The 14,782-nt window shown below is 41.5% G+C and overlaps 1 protein-coding gene across 9 annotated transcripts in view; it reads left to right on the plus strand.

The window, feature by feature from the left end:
* The window catches only part of ATXN1 (ataxin 1), a 428,550-nt gene that overhangs the window by 202,735 nt on the left and 211,033 nt on the right, over window positions 1–14,782 (plus strand). For 8 of the 9 annotated variants that reach the window (XM_019665723.1, XM_019665726.1, XM_019665725.1 and 5 more), the window contains one exon: window positions 11,852–11,916. The exons of the other annotated variant lie outside the window; for it this stretch is intronic. The gene's annotated coding sequence lies outside the window, so the exon portion shown is untranslated. The remainder of the gene's footprint in view (window positions 1–11,851; window positions 11,917–14,782) is intronic. 9 annotated transcript variants of the gene reach the window in all.

A 14,782-nucleotide genomic window follows, 5' to 3' on the forward strand; every position in this document is an offset into this window, starting at 1 on the left:
TTTGCAACAACCCAATAATAATAATAATGCTACTCCCTTCATTGGGTTGTTGTCAGACTTAATGAGTTAAAACTTCTAAAGCTCTTAGAATAGTTCAGCATAGTTTCAACTTGAATTCCGCCAATTACTAACTCTGTTATCTTGGGCTAAATAGCTCTATTTTATTGTCTTCATTTATAAAATGAGAAGGAAACCATTTTTCAGCATTGTGGGGATTAAGCAAAGTATATATGTACGTCACTTATTAGAGTACCTGGCAGAATTTTATTATTATTACTGTTAACCAAAGTTTCTACTTTACTCAGATTTCCTTAGTTTCTACCTGATGTCCTTTTTCTGTCCCAGGATACCACATTACATGTTGGTCGTCATGTCCCCTTGAGCTCCTCTAAGAATGTGATGATTTCTCAGACTTGTTTTCGATGACCTTGACAATTCAGAGGACTACTGATCAGTTATTTTGTGGAATGTCCCTCCATTGGGGTTTTTCCTATGTTTTTGTTATGATTCAAAAAACCCCATTGCGGGACATGCTACAAAATGACTGATAACTACTTCTCAAAATTGATAAAATGCCATCATGTATATCAAAGATACATACTATCAGTGTGACTTACCACTATCGATGTTGACCTTGATTATCTGGCTGAGGTGGAGTTTGTCAGGCTTCTCCACTGTAAGTTTACTCCTTTCACACACGTGCCCCCTCACCTCCATACTGCACTCTTTGGAGGGGTCCCACACTGAAGGAGTGCGGAGCGATGTTCCACCTCCTTGAGGGTGGTATGTCTACATGAATTATTCAGAATTCTGCACAGATTTCTCCCCCATTTAGTCAGGCATTTATATCAGTATGAACTCATAAATATTTATTTTCTACTGTAGGTTTTAATTCAGTACTGTTACTTATTTGGTTGCTCAGATTGTTCCAGTTTTGGCCATTGGCGCCTGTTTATTGGGAATATTAGGGATAGTGTCTCCTGTTTCCCTTTGATGTGCCCTCCGTCATTGTGTTTTGTTTTGTTGAGCATTTCCTTCACGCTCATCTTGACTATTCCCTGCCCCAATCTTAGCATCGGCTGTTTCTCCAAAAAGCCTTGCTTTCTTTCATTGGGGAATGGTATTAGAAACCAAGATCTGGGCACTGGGGCTTGCAGACATTTTATGCTCAACAAGTGTTCGTTCCCTCCCTCCCTTCCTACCTCCACTCTGTGGAAGCCCGGCATGCACAGTACTGAGCTCCCTTGTACAAGCTGCGTAGTGCATCAGTTGCTCCCCTGGTCCTAGCAGAGGAGCCTAGTTCACAGGCACTGACTGGGCAGAAGTAGCCCAGCCAGGCAAGTCAGCAGGTTGCATTCAGCTCAGTCCAGGTAAAACTGTGCTGTGCTTAGCTCTGTGAGAGCTTTTCCTGTCCTCATGGAACCCAACCTTCTAGAACCCAGTGAGGGTACAGTACTATATAAGTGCTGTAAAAATTCAGAATGAAGGCCGGCTGAGTGGCTCAGTTGTTTAGGAGCTCGCTCAAGAGTTTGAGCTCTGAGCAACAGCGGTTTGATTCCCGGCCCGAGCTGAGCAGCCACTGAGCTGCCAACAGATGGCAGGATGGCTCAGCTTAAAAAAAAAAGAATAAAGGCTAGTGCGATCTGAGAGCACTCGGAGAAAGCTTCTTGTGTAAGATTGGACTCCAGTGTTGTGGCTGCTTGCTCGTGGGTTGTGAAAGAATTCACAAGGCAGGTAGAAATACAGGAGGAAGCTTTATTAAAGTAAGAGAAGAGTCGGCTAGGCACAGTCGGCTGGAAACTCTGCAAACTACTATGTGGAGTCTTTGTTTGAGCTCAAGTTTTATATTTTCTAACCAGGATGTAAATTGCTTTGGCCTGAAATGGAGTTTTCTGTTGAGTTCGGCTTTTTCCCTTGGGGTGGGGGAAGCAGTTAAACTGGTTATCATATGTTATGTAGATTTAAATTTGAGGCAGGAGTGGATCGCATATATTGGGTTGTCGGAAAAGTCATGGTGCATTTTTGCAACGAAAAACATAGAAAAACTGTGTCATGACTTTTCCGACAACCCAATAGATGCAAAACTTTTCCCAAGCTACAGGGCCTGTGTGGCCGAGGTAAATAGAACCATTGAAACTGCATAGTAAATGTATAGGAAGTAGAATCATGAAAGGAAGCGAAGAAAGAAAAGAAAGCATTCAAAAAGTCCCAAGCTAAGTTACACTTGTTCATTTAAATTATACCAGAGAGCCAAATCAAAATAGAAAATTTAGTGCCACCGTTACAATCCGCCTGTCTTAACTGTAAACTAGGTTTATTCCAGATGAGGAGACTAGAAAGAGAGACATGGAAGTGTGAAGAGATATCTTGTAGTAGCTAAGAAGAGGCCTGAAATTAATGAAGGACTTTAGCTTCTGGGGTTTATTTTAAATATGAAAGTGGGTTTATTGATCTTGGTGGGATGAGGGAAAATGGGCTTCCGCCAGTGGTATATTAGAGCCAGCTCGCACTGGCTCTTATGAGCCAATTGTTAAATTTTCAGGAATTTGGAGAACAAGTTGGCACCATGTTGCTAGCTTGAAATCGGCCATGGTGGGAATGTTTACACTGCAGAAAACCGCAAATGCTACACATCAGAGCTCCTCTCCCCCCTCCAGCTGGTTATTAAGCATTTCCCTGCACACCACTGGCTTTAGCTATCTAAAAAAAGTGTTATATGTCCTCACCCTGAGTTTATTTTTTTCCTTTAGCATTTTTTTCATATGCATATTTTCCTTTAATGCTTTCAAGTCTCTGAAAAAAATTAAAACAACAACAAAAAAGATTACAATGAGACGTTTGTCCTTGAACAAAAATTGCATTTTACTACATATTGGTTAAAACGCTGAGAGCCAGAAATTGTTGCAGTTAACTGGGATATTTGGGACCCGATAATGGCCATTCTGGATAACTGAGTTGGGACTGAATCATCCAGCCTTCTGCCTTGTTTCGCAGGGTAAGATCTGTCATCACCTGAGGGTGGTCATCAATGCCACATGTAAACAGGGTAGCTGTAAGCCTTTCCTCCTCTGTATGGTTGGGTTGGATTGGAGGTTATCTTCCTATTGGTTATCAAGAATGTGGGAAGAAATGGCATCATTTTCCTTCAGTTGAGAAACCATGACTCAGCAACATTCTGCTTGGAGTAGGTAATGTAGCCCTATAGTAGCTTGACTTTTGTAAAGTGATACTTGAGTAATCCATGGAATAGTGCTATGCAAATACAAGGTCATCTCTTGTCCATGGTATACGGTATTAAGTGTTATGCAGAATTAGACTCAGAGGAACATGCCTTGCAAGAGAGTCAACTGAAAGTGGTCACACATGTGTGACCAAGGAGAGCAGGGTTGGGGAGAAAAACAGACTTCTCTTACCCATAACTGGAGGTTGTGAGTTTTCGCTATCATCCTAGATAGAGTTGCTTTGCTCTTTCCTATGCCCTCATCAGGAATGGTAACTTTCTTAACTGCAATTCCTACCTGTCATTGGCTTCACTCCTGATCCACTGTCAAACAGAGTCTCTGAGGTTGTAGCACTTAGGGAAGACTGTGGCAGGCATTCTGGCCATATCACAGATCTTAGGTGCAGAGTTCACTCTGAATCATACGAGGCCTTTGAGTCTCTGTTAGTATGAAAGATTCCTCGATGTGGAGGCTCTCAAATTTTAGCTGATTTCCTAAGACCCTCAAGCCAGGTTGCAATTCCTTAGCTGCTTCCCGTAAACCAGCCCTCAAGCATGACTGACTTGGACCTCTTCAGGACATCCTGGTCCAAACAGATCACCTGAAAAGCTCTGTTAGAGGGCCAAATGATCACGCACGTATCTGTCTTTTTTTTAAATTGTGGTAAAATATATGTAACATAAAAGTTACCATTTTTAAGTGTATACAGTTCACTGACATTAAGTATATTCACATTGTTGTGCAGCTGTCACCGCCATCCATCTCCAGAACGATTTTCATCTTCCAAACTGAATCTTCATACCTATTAAACAATAATTCCTCATTCCTCCATCTCCTTAGCCTCTGGCAAGCACAATTCTGTCTCTGTGACTCTGGCTACTCCAGATACCTCATATAAGTGGAATCATACAATATTTATCCTTTTGTGACTGGCTTATTTCACTTAGCATAATGTCCTCAAGGTTCATCCACATGTAGCATGTGACAGAACTTTCTTCCTTTTTATGGCTAAATAGTATTGCATGTATGTATATACCACACTTTGTTTATTGACACCTGGGTTGTTTCCATCTTTTGGTTTTGGTGAAGAATGCTGCTATGAACATGGGTGTACAAATATCTGTTCAAGTCCCCGCTTTCAATTCTTTTAGGTATATACCCAGAAATGGGATTGCTGGACCTTATGATATTTCTAGTTTTAATTTTTTGAGGAACTGCCATTCTGTTTTCCACAGCAGCTGTACCATTTTACATTCCTACCAGTAATGTACGAGGGTTGCGTTTTCTCCACATCCTGGCCATCACATGTTATTTTCTGATTTTTCTTTCTTTCTTTGTTTTATTGTTGTTGTTGTTTATCGTAACCATCCTAAGGGGTGTGAAGTGGTATCTCATTATGGTTTGGGTTTGCATTCCCCTAATGATTAGTGGTGCTGAGCATTTTTTTCCCTTGGCCATTTGTATATGTTCTTTGGAACCTTTGCATGTTTTTAATTAGGTGTTATGTTTGTTGTTGTACGGGAGTCTTCTTGCTTGTCTAGATAATGCACTACTTAAAGCAGCTATTGAGCACTTCTCTGGGGTTCTGTGGGGCAGCCTTTGCACATATGTAATACAGAGATGAATGTACAGGGACTTGACACTCTGAAAAACTCCACCTGACATTGAAAGATTTGCCTTTGCTGCTTATCGTAAAAAAAGTTCAGTGGTGGATGGATGCTGCAGAAATGAGCTATTCATGGCTTTTGGGTACTGTGTGATATTGTCATATAACTTTTCACTAAGTAAAAATATAGTCTCTTTTGGGGAAAAGGAGGAAACAGAGATTCTGTCTTATAATTTCCCAGTATAGTAGACCTTTGAACAAGTTGGGGGTTAGCGGCGCTGACTCCCAGCACAGTTGAAAATCTGAGTATAGCTTTTGACTCCTCAAAAACTTAACTACGAAGTTGACTGTAAACCTTACTTATAACATAGTTGATTAACACATATTTTGTATGTTATATGTATTATATAGTCTCTTCTTACAATAAAATAAGCTAGAGAAAAGAAAATGTTAGTAAGAAAGTCACAAGGAAAATACATTTATAGTACCATATGTATTTATTGAAAACAAAATCCATGTATAGGTAGACCCATGCAGTTCAAATTCATGTTGTTCAAGGGTCAACTGTATAATGATATTCTAGACCAAGGGTTGGCAAACTGGCCCAGGGGCCCTATCCCACCCCCACCAGTTTTTGTAAATGAAGTTTTATTGGCACACAGCCATGCTCATTTGTATTGTCATGGCTGCTTGTGTGCTACAATGGCAGTGCTAAGTAAAAACGCCTAAAATATTTGTTCTCTGGACCTTTACTGAAAATATTTGCCAGAACCCTGGCTGTTCTAGACATTTAAGAGATACTATTTTTAAAACCATATGTAGAATATAGTGATGTTGACTGCTGACTATTCACACTATACTTGAGCACTTAGAAAACTATAAAGCTCAGAAAGATATAAGATATTATGGCTTTTAAGTATTTACTGAATTCCAACTTTATGTCGAGACCTGTGTTCTTTCAAGTCCTTGTTATTTGATCAGGGCAATAGCTTTTGCATCAACAGTGCTGCTGCCAGATGGGACTGAAATGTTTCTAACACAAGCAGCACTTTTTTAAAGCCACAGTATCTAATCTCCCCTTTCCCCTGTGATAGTTCCTATTTATACTGAACTTTGGTAAAGTAGCTCTGATCTTTAGCTGCAATGAGAGGAGTTGTACTGCAGGGATGTGGCCCTGAAGTTTAGAGCACAGAAAACTTGCTGCCTTTCACTCTAAAAATAGCATACTGCTTCTCTTCCCCGTCCCTCCAAGTCAGAGGTGCAGCTCTGCTAAGGCAGTGACTGCCAGTTTTGGAATTTGGAGGTACTGTTGGTTTGTTGATTTCACTCCGCTGTTTCTGTTCCACCTTTTGACAATGCATGCAATAAACATACTAACTGCTAGGAGAATTATTAAAGCATATAGATACTGTCTTTGAGAAGTTTATATGGTGTGTTTGGCAATTCAAGAATATTAAACATTGACTTTGAAAGATTATATATAATGCCTTTTGAGATCACTGGAAATCCTACACACACACACACACACACACACACACACACACACACACACACACGCACAAAATCATAAAGCCACCAGTGACATCTACCTGAAGATGTTTTCTTCTGTAGAGTGATACAGTAATCATTTTATCCAATCCAAATAGGATCCCAAAAATGGATGAATCTGGGGAGATGTCAAATTTTGCTGCAGATATAATATTTATCTGAAGGCAAAATAGAGTCTTAGTCCCATTTCATAGAATCTTGCTGCCCAAACTGAAATTTGTTAGTGAAGTGATAGTCATTGGTTGTAAAAGTACCGCTATATTGAACATTTTGTTGCTTTTTTCCTTTGCTTTTTGAGAAGGAAAGCTGACCTTTTTTTCCTATACTCTAATAATTAGATTATAGATCTGGTACTCTAACCTATAGTGGTTTTCATTACTTTCCTTGGAAACCACTCCCCAAGTACTATTTCCCCCTTAAGTTATAGGCTTTAATGTTCAAAACAGAGTCTGATGAGAGCCCCTTTGCAAATGATTTCAGTATGAGGGCAGAATTTCCCCTATTTTTATATTTGTATGTTTTTACTCCCTAAGAACAGATCTCTACTGAATTTCATGGTAATATTTACAATCATCATTTCAATTTGTAGACAAGTTTTGGAATTCAGATATAGCCCTTCGAGGTATGAGTGACTTCTCAGAACAACTTGGGGTCCTTCATGCACTCAGGAAGCATGCCTTCTTATTGATGGTCCAGTGAGAATTAATTCATTTCTGCATATTTTGAATGTCTACTATATGTGCCAGGAACTGGGCTAGGTGTTAGGAATACGGAGACGAATGATATAAACACCATGTTCTTGGAGCTGGGCCATGATCTGGTGGGGGCGATGCCATCCACAAAAATTTGTAATGGATTATGAAAAGTGCTCCTTGTAGAGAAATGTGCAACATACAATATTAAGTCCGGGGAATCTGTAAACTTACTTAACTCTTTAAATTGAGTTAGACTGGATAAATTTATCAGCTAAGAAACACATAAATGTTATTTATTTATTCTGAGGCCATCAATGGGAAAGTTGATGAAATAAAATGCGTTTCTTAGGACTGATGCCCCTGCAGCAAGGCCAGTGCTCTTCTGCCATTATTGTTCCCACACTTTCTTTATGTCTGGGTCATTAACATTGCGTTTAGGTCAGATGAGAGCGTGCTTCATCTGCCACGCTTTGATAACTAAAGAAAAATGCTGATGGAGATAATTTAAGATTGTCCCTGCGCTGTTGATTGCATGCTTGTGGCTCATAATCAGAATGATGCAAAGTAATTGTTAGACTGACTTGCCAAGGCTACATTTTGTGTCGCTGCAACTGTCAGCACTTTGATCCTGCCATTCTGCCTGAAGAACGTATGTCTGGCACCTGTTGGATGGCTAAAGCACAGTTTACCACCAAAAGCCCTGGATAACTTTTGTTCTAGCATCCTTGCCTCCTGGTCCTGAAAAAATAACCTGAAAAAGAAAGATCTTATTGAGAGACAGAAGTGCTTGTTGTTTGTGTTTGACAGAATGCTATGTATTGTGGCTTTCATATAAAACCCACATGCATGTTGCCAGGATTCTCATCGCTTTTCTGTTTGGCCGTGAAACCCAGATAGACCTAGCTTTGAATTCTAGCTTTGACACTTACTGGGTATGTGACCTTGAATGGGTTACTTGTCTTGAGACTTGTTTTCCTCATCTGTATAATGGAGCTAATGGAACCTATTTTTTGCAGAGGTTTTGTGAGGATTAGAGATAATAGATAAAAACTTACCACAAATTAGCCACTCGGTAGATGGTAGTAGTTAATATTAAGAAATCCGTTACTTACTCAGGATGACACTATACTCATACAATGGCAAGACAAAATTTTTTTTAAAGTCTGCAATTTGGAAATATATTGTAAGTGGAAAATATATAGTGTCAGCACAGTTATCCTGGGTAGGTCATATTTATCAGAGATGCACAATTGGATGAGGATGTTAGACTCTGAACCACAATTTTCGATGGCTAGGTCTGCTATGCAGAATGTGTGCTGGGCCATCCTGTGTACACCATCAAAGGACACGAAGGTCTCTGTGAAAGCAAATTGAAGAATGTATATCATTTGGCTTTGACTGAGTAAAAGAGATATTATATAGCACACAACACAGCTTGATCATCTGGTTCTCTCTCATGGAGAAAGCAGTGACCTCAAGAAATGAACAAAGCCAAAACTCTTCCTATAAGGAGTTCACTGTTAGGTATGGGAACATCACACTGGCTCCTGAATTGCACCAGCAAGGAGATCCATTAAGAGTAGCTCAAAAAAAAGAGTAGCTCAGTCCACACTCCGCATGGGGTCCCTAGTGTGAGTTGTTGAAGAGATGCTTTCTCTGATTCCATCCGATGCTAAAATTTAAGATCTGTGTTCTTATCTAATGTCGATTCTATTTCACATGGAACAGAAGTCTTCTAAGAGCATGACCCCCACCCCAAACTGTCACTTCCTCTAAATGTTGCATAAGCTAGACAAGGGACGAAGTTTTAGGGAACTTTTTTTGGGAGGTGGCATGCAAAGAGGTTATCACCTGTTCTGTTCATTGTGGATTCTGGTTTCATAAATCAAAGCCTTTATTTCTCCACTTTGTTTCTCCAGTTTTGATCTCTCCTGGATTTTCTGGCTGGTGCCTGGTTTGGCATTTCTCTGCTGCCACAGTATGTCCTGTCTTTCTTTCTCTGCTGCTGCCTGCCAGCCCTCTACCTCCTGCCTGCTTGTAGGAGCGGCGTTGGCAATACTTAGCAAGGGTTAGTTACATTCATAACTGGAGGAGAGATTAGCTCCACACTCTTTGCTGATTGTGAGGATACAGTCCCTCCCACAGCCGCCCCTCGGAAGTGGTATTTTCCTGAAATGTTGCTCGTCAGCCACATTTATGGGTATGGCATAATTTTCTCAGTCGAGGAGAAGGATGTCTCATGCAACTGAAGCAAACTGTATCACACATGTTATACCAAACCAAACCAACCATCCTCTTTGAGAATGACATTTGATTAGAAATTTCGAGATGGCACAAACATTCCAACTATTGATATATCTTCTAAACAGTAAATTCTGTTTTTTGGGGGTTATTTTTAGGTTTTGAAGTTAATATAATGTGATTCTAATTTTTAGGGTAATGCAAGAGTTTAGTTTTCAGTTTACCTTTCTCGGTGTCATTACGTAAATCCACCATTATTGGACTGAAAACTGGGACACTTCTTTAACTTCAGTCTTGGGATTTCATACCTGAAATAGGCATCTCTATCCATCATGAGCCCTAGTCTTTAAAATTTTGTCTCCTTTCAATACATTGGAAACTCATTGAATATTGTTATTCCCTGTGTATAAGTGCTAGTTTGTATGCGTATTCTTCTAAGCTACTCCCATTCAAACCAAAAACAATCTTTAATGTTAACCTTTCTTTTATACAACCAGCCTTTCTCAATCTTGATGGACATGTAGAAGAAAAAAACCACACATTACCTCACGTGTAGTCATTTCTCATAAATGTGGGATACTTTGGTAGATTCTGTAAATTCAACAGGTATATATTTAGTGGTTCCTTTTTTCAATGCAGTACACTTGCAGTCTTAAATTATGATGGAGATTGATGTGTTGATATCAAGAGTTTTACAATGTAACAAGTAAAATGTTATCAGACTACAAAGCAACATGAATACTATCATAGTATGTTATGAGTAAATTGTATGCACATATATAATTTCACTTATTTAAGTATATGTATAATGTGTTCTGTGGGCTTGAGCATAGGAAAAAGCCTGGAACCATATAAGCCAAAATCTTCATAGTGAATATTAGTGGGATTTTTCTGATTTGCATTATTTTAGTTTTTTCCCCTTATCTACGTTATCTAATTGTTCACAGAAAACAGTTTAATTTTGTTCTCATTTGTCTCATCTAATTTTGGGAGGTTGGGCAAAAGAGCATACAGTACAAGTACTGACATTTTGATCAATTATGAAATTATAAAAACCTCTCCTGTGTCTTCCTTTTCGAGTGTTACAAATATGTACACATGTTGTGCCACATGGCATTAAAGCTTTTTCTTTTTATGAAGTCTCTTCTACGTGCCAAGCATTGCACGATAAGAACTTGGAAACATTATGTGAAGTGGATATTATTATTGCCATTATGCAAATGAAGAGAAGGTTCAGAGAGTTTATGTAACTTGAATCACACAGCTGGTATGTGACTGAGCTGAGATTCACATTCTGCGAGGTTTCATATTCATATTCAGGTCTGACTCTGAAATCAGTTTTGTGGTCTTTATAATTCTTACTGTAGACATCTTGTCTGCCATTAGGATGAAAAGGTTAATGTATGTGAGTGGATTATAAAGTGTTGCTTTAAAAAGAAGGTGCTCAGAGATGGTACTAGCATGTACCATATTTCAGTTTGCATTGTTTCCTTGTAGTGTTTTCAATTAGAGTAGAAACTTCTCAAGAGGCAGAGTCTCATCAGCGCAGTAGCCCTGTTCTCCTGACAGGGTAGCATGTGACTGCTCTCTGGGACGTGAGACCTGGCGTTCAGCATCTGAGAAACTGAGTCTAGGAATCTGTTGCCAGTGGACGTCCTGAGGAGGAGCCTCTCCATACGGCCCTAGTGGGCAGAGCGCTGTCTTCCTTTTAGGGAAAAGGAGGAAAAGCAGTGGCCATCTTATAGCTAGCTCATAGACTTAATCCCAAATGCTCTGGGATCCTGTGAAAATTGCCCATCTCGGCCTCACATCCCCTCCTAAACCTGCAAAGGTGTCTTTAAAACAGTCTCTGGAAATTTTTTAAAACTTGGATCTTGAGCGTAGTTCCTTATGTGATGTTGATTACACAGTCTGTTGCTGTCACTCCCTTATCTCCCTTTGTCTTTCAGGCTTCCACTTCCAACATTCACATCATCTCGGTTCTTTCCCACGCTTTATCTCAGACACGGTGGCTTCCTCACGGGATTACTAAGTTGGCCTGATAAGTGGCCCCCAGCGCCTCTATGCCAAGTCAGTGTTTCCATCCGAGCCCAATTACGGGTCTCCGTGGGGTCATTGACTTCACTGGGGTTGAATGGAGTTGTGGGTGTACATTTGAGAAAGGGCAAGTGCCTAATGGGCTACCCTGGTTACTGATTGAGACATCTTCAGTTAGCCCTACGATGGCGATGCAGACGTGACATTTTAAAAGATCCACCTAAAAAATGATTTCCCAGGCACCAACCACAATATGCATTCCTTTGTCATAAGGCTCACATATCTCGTGATAACGGAGTTATGCATATGATTGTTCAAAGCTCTTTTTTAAACAATTCATGTAGTCAGCCACACCACTGTACGCCCTCCATTCTTCAGACATTTAGAGTGTGCCTCATGAGAGCCAAAGCACCAGGTGCTAGGATTTCTTGTAGTCTCCAGGCCTGTATACCTGTGCTGACTTACAGAACAGACTTAACGTTGAACTCTTTTTTCTCTTCCAGTTTTCCAAAGAAATTAATTAGTTCGTTTTCTGGGTACAGAGAAACCAATCTGCTGTTTTCATAGGGTGAGTGATTCTTTGACTCTTTTATATATTTTTACCCACATCAAAATTTTATCCAATGACTGGGATGCCCTAAGAAAAAGTGCTTGATAGGACACATTCTAGAAGTTTTGTCCCACTTGGAGCCAAAATGTTCTTTCTACTCATCACATCTCCTCCCTTCAAAGGGGGAGGTTTCCCTCTTGTATTTTTCTGCCCTTTTTTCTGTTCACATGTGTTGCCTCTTATGAGTTGTTACCATTGCTGCTGTTACCTCGTCTAGCTTGTGGAGAGGATGACAGAGGAATTTTTTTTTTTTCAGTTATACAGAAACACAGCCATGGGCAAGGGGAAACCATTTGTTTTGTTCACATTTTCTATTGAACTATTTCATGAATGCCATGACGGGGTAACAGGATGTGAACACTAGATGGGAACTGAGAGCTCATCTGGCAAAACCCCTGTGTACAGACGGGCAGGTGAGAGGCCTAGAGGGCTTCACATCCCCGGTCTGGGGACTTCTTCGACAGCAGAAGAACTAGCATTATGTGAGAGGCATTTGACTCCCAGCTGCATGGTCTCCCCACCCCTCCGTCGCCCCGCCCCCACACAACTGTCTTTTGAACCCCAATTCTTTCTGATGATACAGAGTTATAGGGGGATGGACTTGACGTAATACCAATAAACTCATGATAACATCCCTCTGAGGCAAGTGTAGGAGTGACACTGTTCAGATGTTTCACTTTCGAGGAATCATACTTGGCTACCACCAGGAGCGGTGGGTGGAGTGGCGTACCCAGAGCACTTCTATTACGGACTCATCTGAGAAGGCAGATTTTCCTTTGCGCCCTTCCCAAACCACTGCATTTGCAATGCCGCATCACGTGCCGAGACCCGGTGGTCCATCTGTGTTGCAGCCAGAGGCCACAGTGCACCTGCAGGGGTGCCCGGCCAGCTGCACACCCGCACGCCCCCACTCGGGGCAGTCTGCACCTGCAGAGCTATGCTTAACAGCAGTGTCTCAGAGGGCTGTCTGAATTTGGCCTGCTGTATAGACTTTTGGAGGGCATTTTTCTTCATTCAAAGAAAAAAATGTTAGACGTTTTTTTCCACGAGAATTCAGTTGTGGGGTGTGACAGAAGTGTGAGTTCTCCACGGGAACCCCAGAGGTGGACCTGCCTGTGGTTCTTGCGAGGATGTGTGTGCTGATTGTGTTCATTTAGGCTGATATGCTAAGTGCACTTATGTCCAAAACATTTCATCGCTCCTAGGGATTGGGTTAAATGTAGTACTGAGAGTCTGTGACCATTATTTTATCCTACTTTTCAACTGAATCACCTTATCTTAACAAATGGGGGTTTTTCTTCTGCCACAACCAGAGTCATTTTTAAGGAACGCGATATGTCTCCTTATCAGGGTACGGAGACAGTCAGCTTTCTGCTAGTGCCCTGACTGGCACTGAGAACATAGATTGCCCCTTCACTGAGGGATCGCCTGCTTATTACTCTAATATTGATCTCTTCTGTCCCCGGATACTCAGTATGCATAAATGTGCATTCATTACAAGTGTGAACTTGGGGGTTTTCATTTCCTCCTCTCCTCCGAGAAAAGTCCAAAAGGTGTATCCGAAGAGCACGGCACAGTGTGACTTGGGACGTTGAGATCTGCTGCTCTCTGGGGAAGCTAAGGGTCTCTGTGGAATCAAGAGGTCAGTAAGACTAAAACAGAGGGCAACTAAGGGCCTTATGAAAGTGGGGCAGTGCCAGATCTCATGCCTGCTTTGTCCTCTCCTTTCAGTTAAGGATAAACTGGTAGAGGGGAGTCTAAGGCAAGAGATAGTCTAGGGATGACATAAGACCACCTGAACTGATGCCTGACCTCTTGTGGATACTTTGGTTTCCTGCCACGATCATACTCATAAGCCGTTTGAAGTTGACAGTCAGGAGGCATCAAATCATTACCCAAATTATGACAAGCCATTTGTGTCTAACAGTTGGTGTGTGTATGTGTGGGGGCGGGGAACTAAACATAAACCGAAGCCATGAGTTTCTTACTTAAAAGCAGCTCCGAGGCTGGTCCCCACACTTTGGGTTTGTACCATGTAGGTCTGCGTGCCACATACATATTAGACACCTTATAAAACACGAGTCACTGGGCTCCGTTTCATGGCAGGCAGTGGTGCTGGACCCTGAAACAATGCTGCTGCTACGTGCTCACCATCGATGGTGTCCCTTTAAGGGAAATCTAGGGAAATGCTCTTGCCAGCGCTGAGATTTTATTTGCTAGAGGCTAAGTAGTAATGGCATGTATTGGTTCCATAGCAACATGTCCGCGCAGCCAGAAAAAAATGTAATGACTGCGGCAGCCAGTGTATCCTGGTCAGGACGAGCCCAGCCCTGATGCCCCCTTTCTTTCCCCCCTTATTCTGGCCTGCCTTTCCCCTCCTGTAGACTATGTAGACTTTGTAATTGTTACTGTCTGTCCCTGCTATTAACACTGGCCTCCTGTCCACATCGAGCTTGGGATTTGATGAGGGAGAAGACATTGTCAGTAGTAAAATTCTGCAGGCCCCTGAGTGTGCCAGCTGAGCTGGCAGAAACCCCCTGCCTCAGCAAAGCAAAGTAGGTGGAGAGTCTGTGCTTTTCATCATCCCTGTGGCGAAGCAGCTCTGTGAGAATGGCACGGTGGGTAGAGCATTTCCTGTACAGTGCGGTCAGCCACTCCTGGCTGGAATGTGGGCCGTGAAATGGAGCAGTGTGAGATCTAGGGGAATAGAGTACCCATTAAATGTGCTACACGTATCCAGGAGACACCTTCCAGTGTAGAGTGCAATGCCAGGCACAGCAGGGCTGCTGCACAAAGAAATACAACACGCATCGCATATCTTCTA

This window comes from Hipposideros armiger, unplaced genomic scaffold (genome assembly GCF_001890085.2).
Source record: "Hipposideros armiger isolate ML-2016 unplaced genomic scaffold, ASM189008v1 scaffold_449, whole genome shotgun sequence".
In the NCBI taxonomy this organism is placed as follows: Eukaryota; Metazoa; Chordata; class Mammalia; order Chiroptera; family Hipposideridae; genus Hipposideros; species Hipposideros armiger.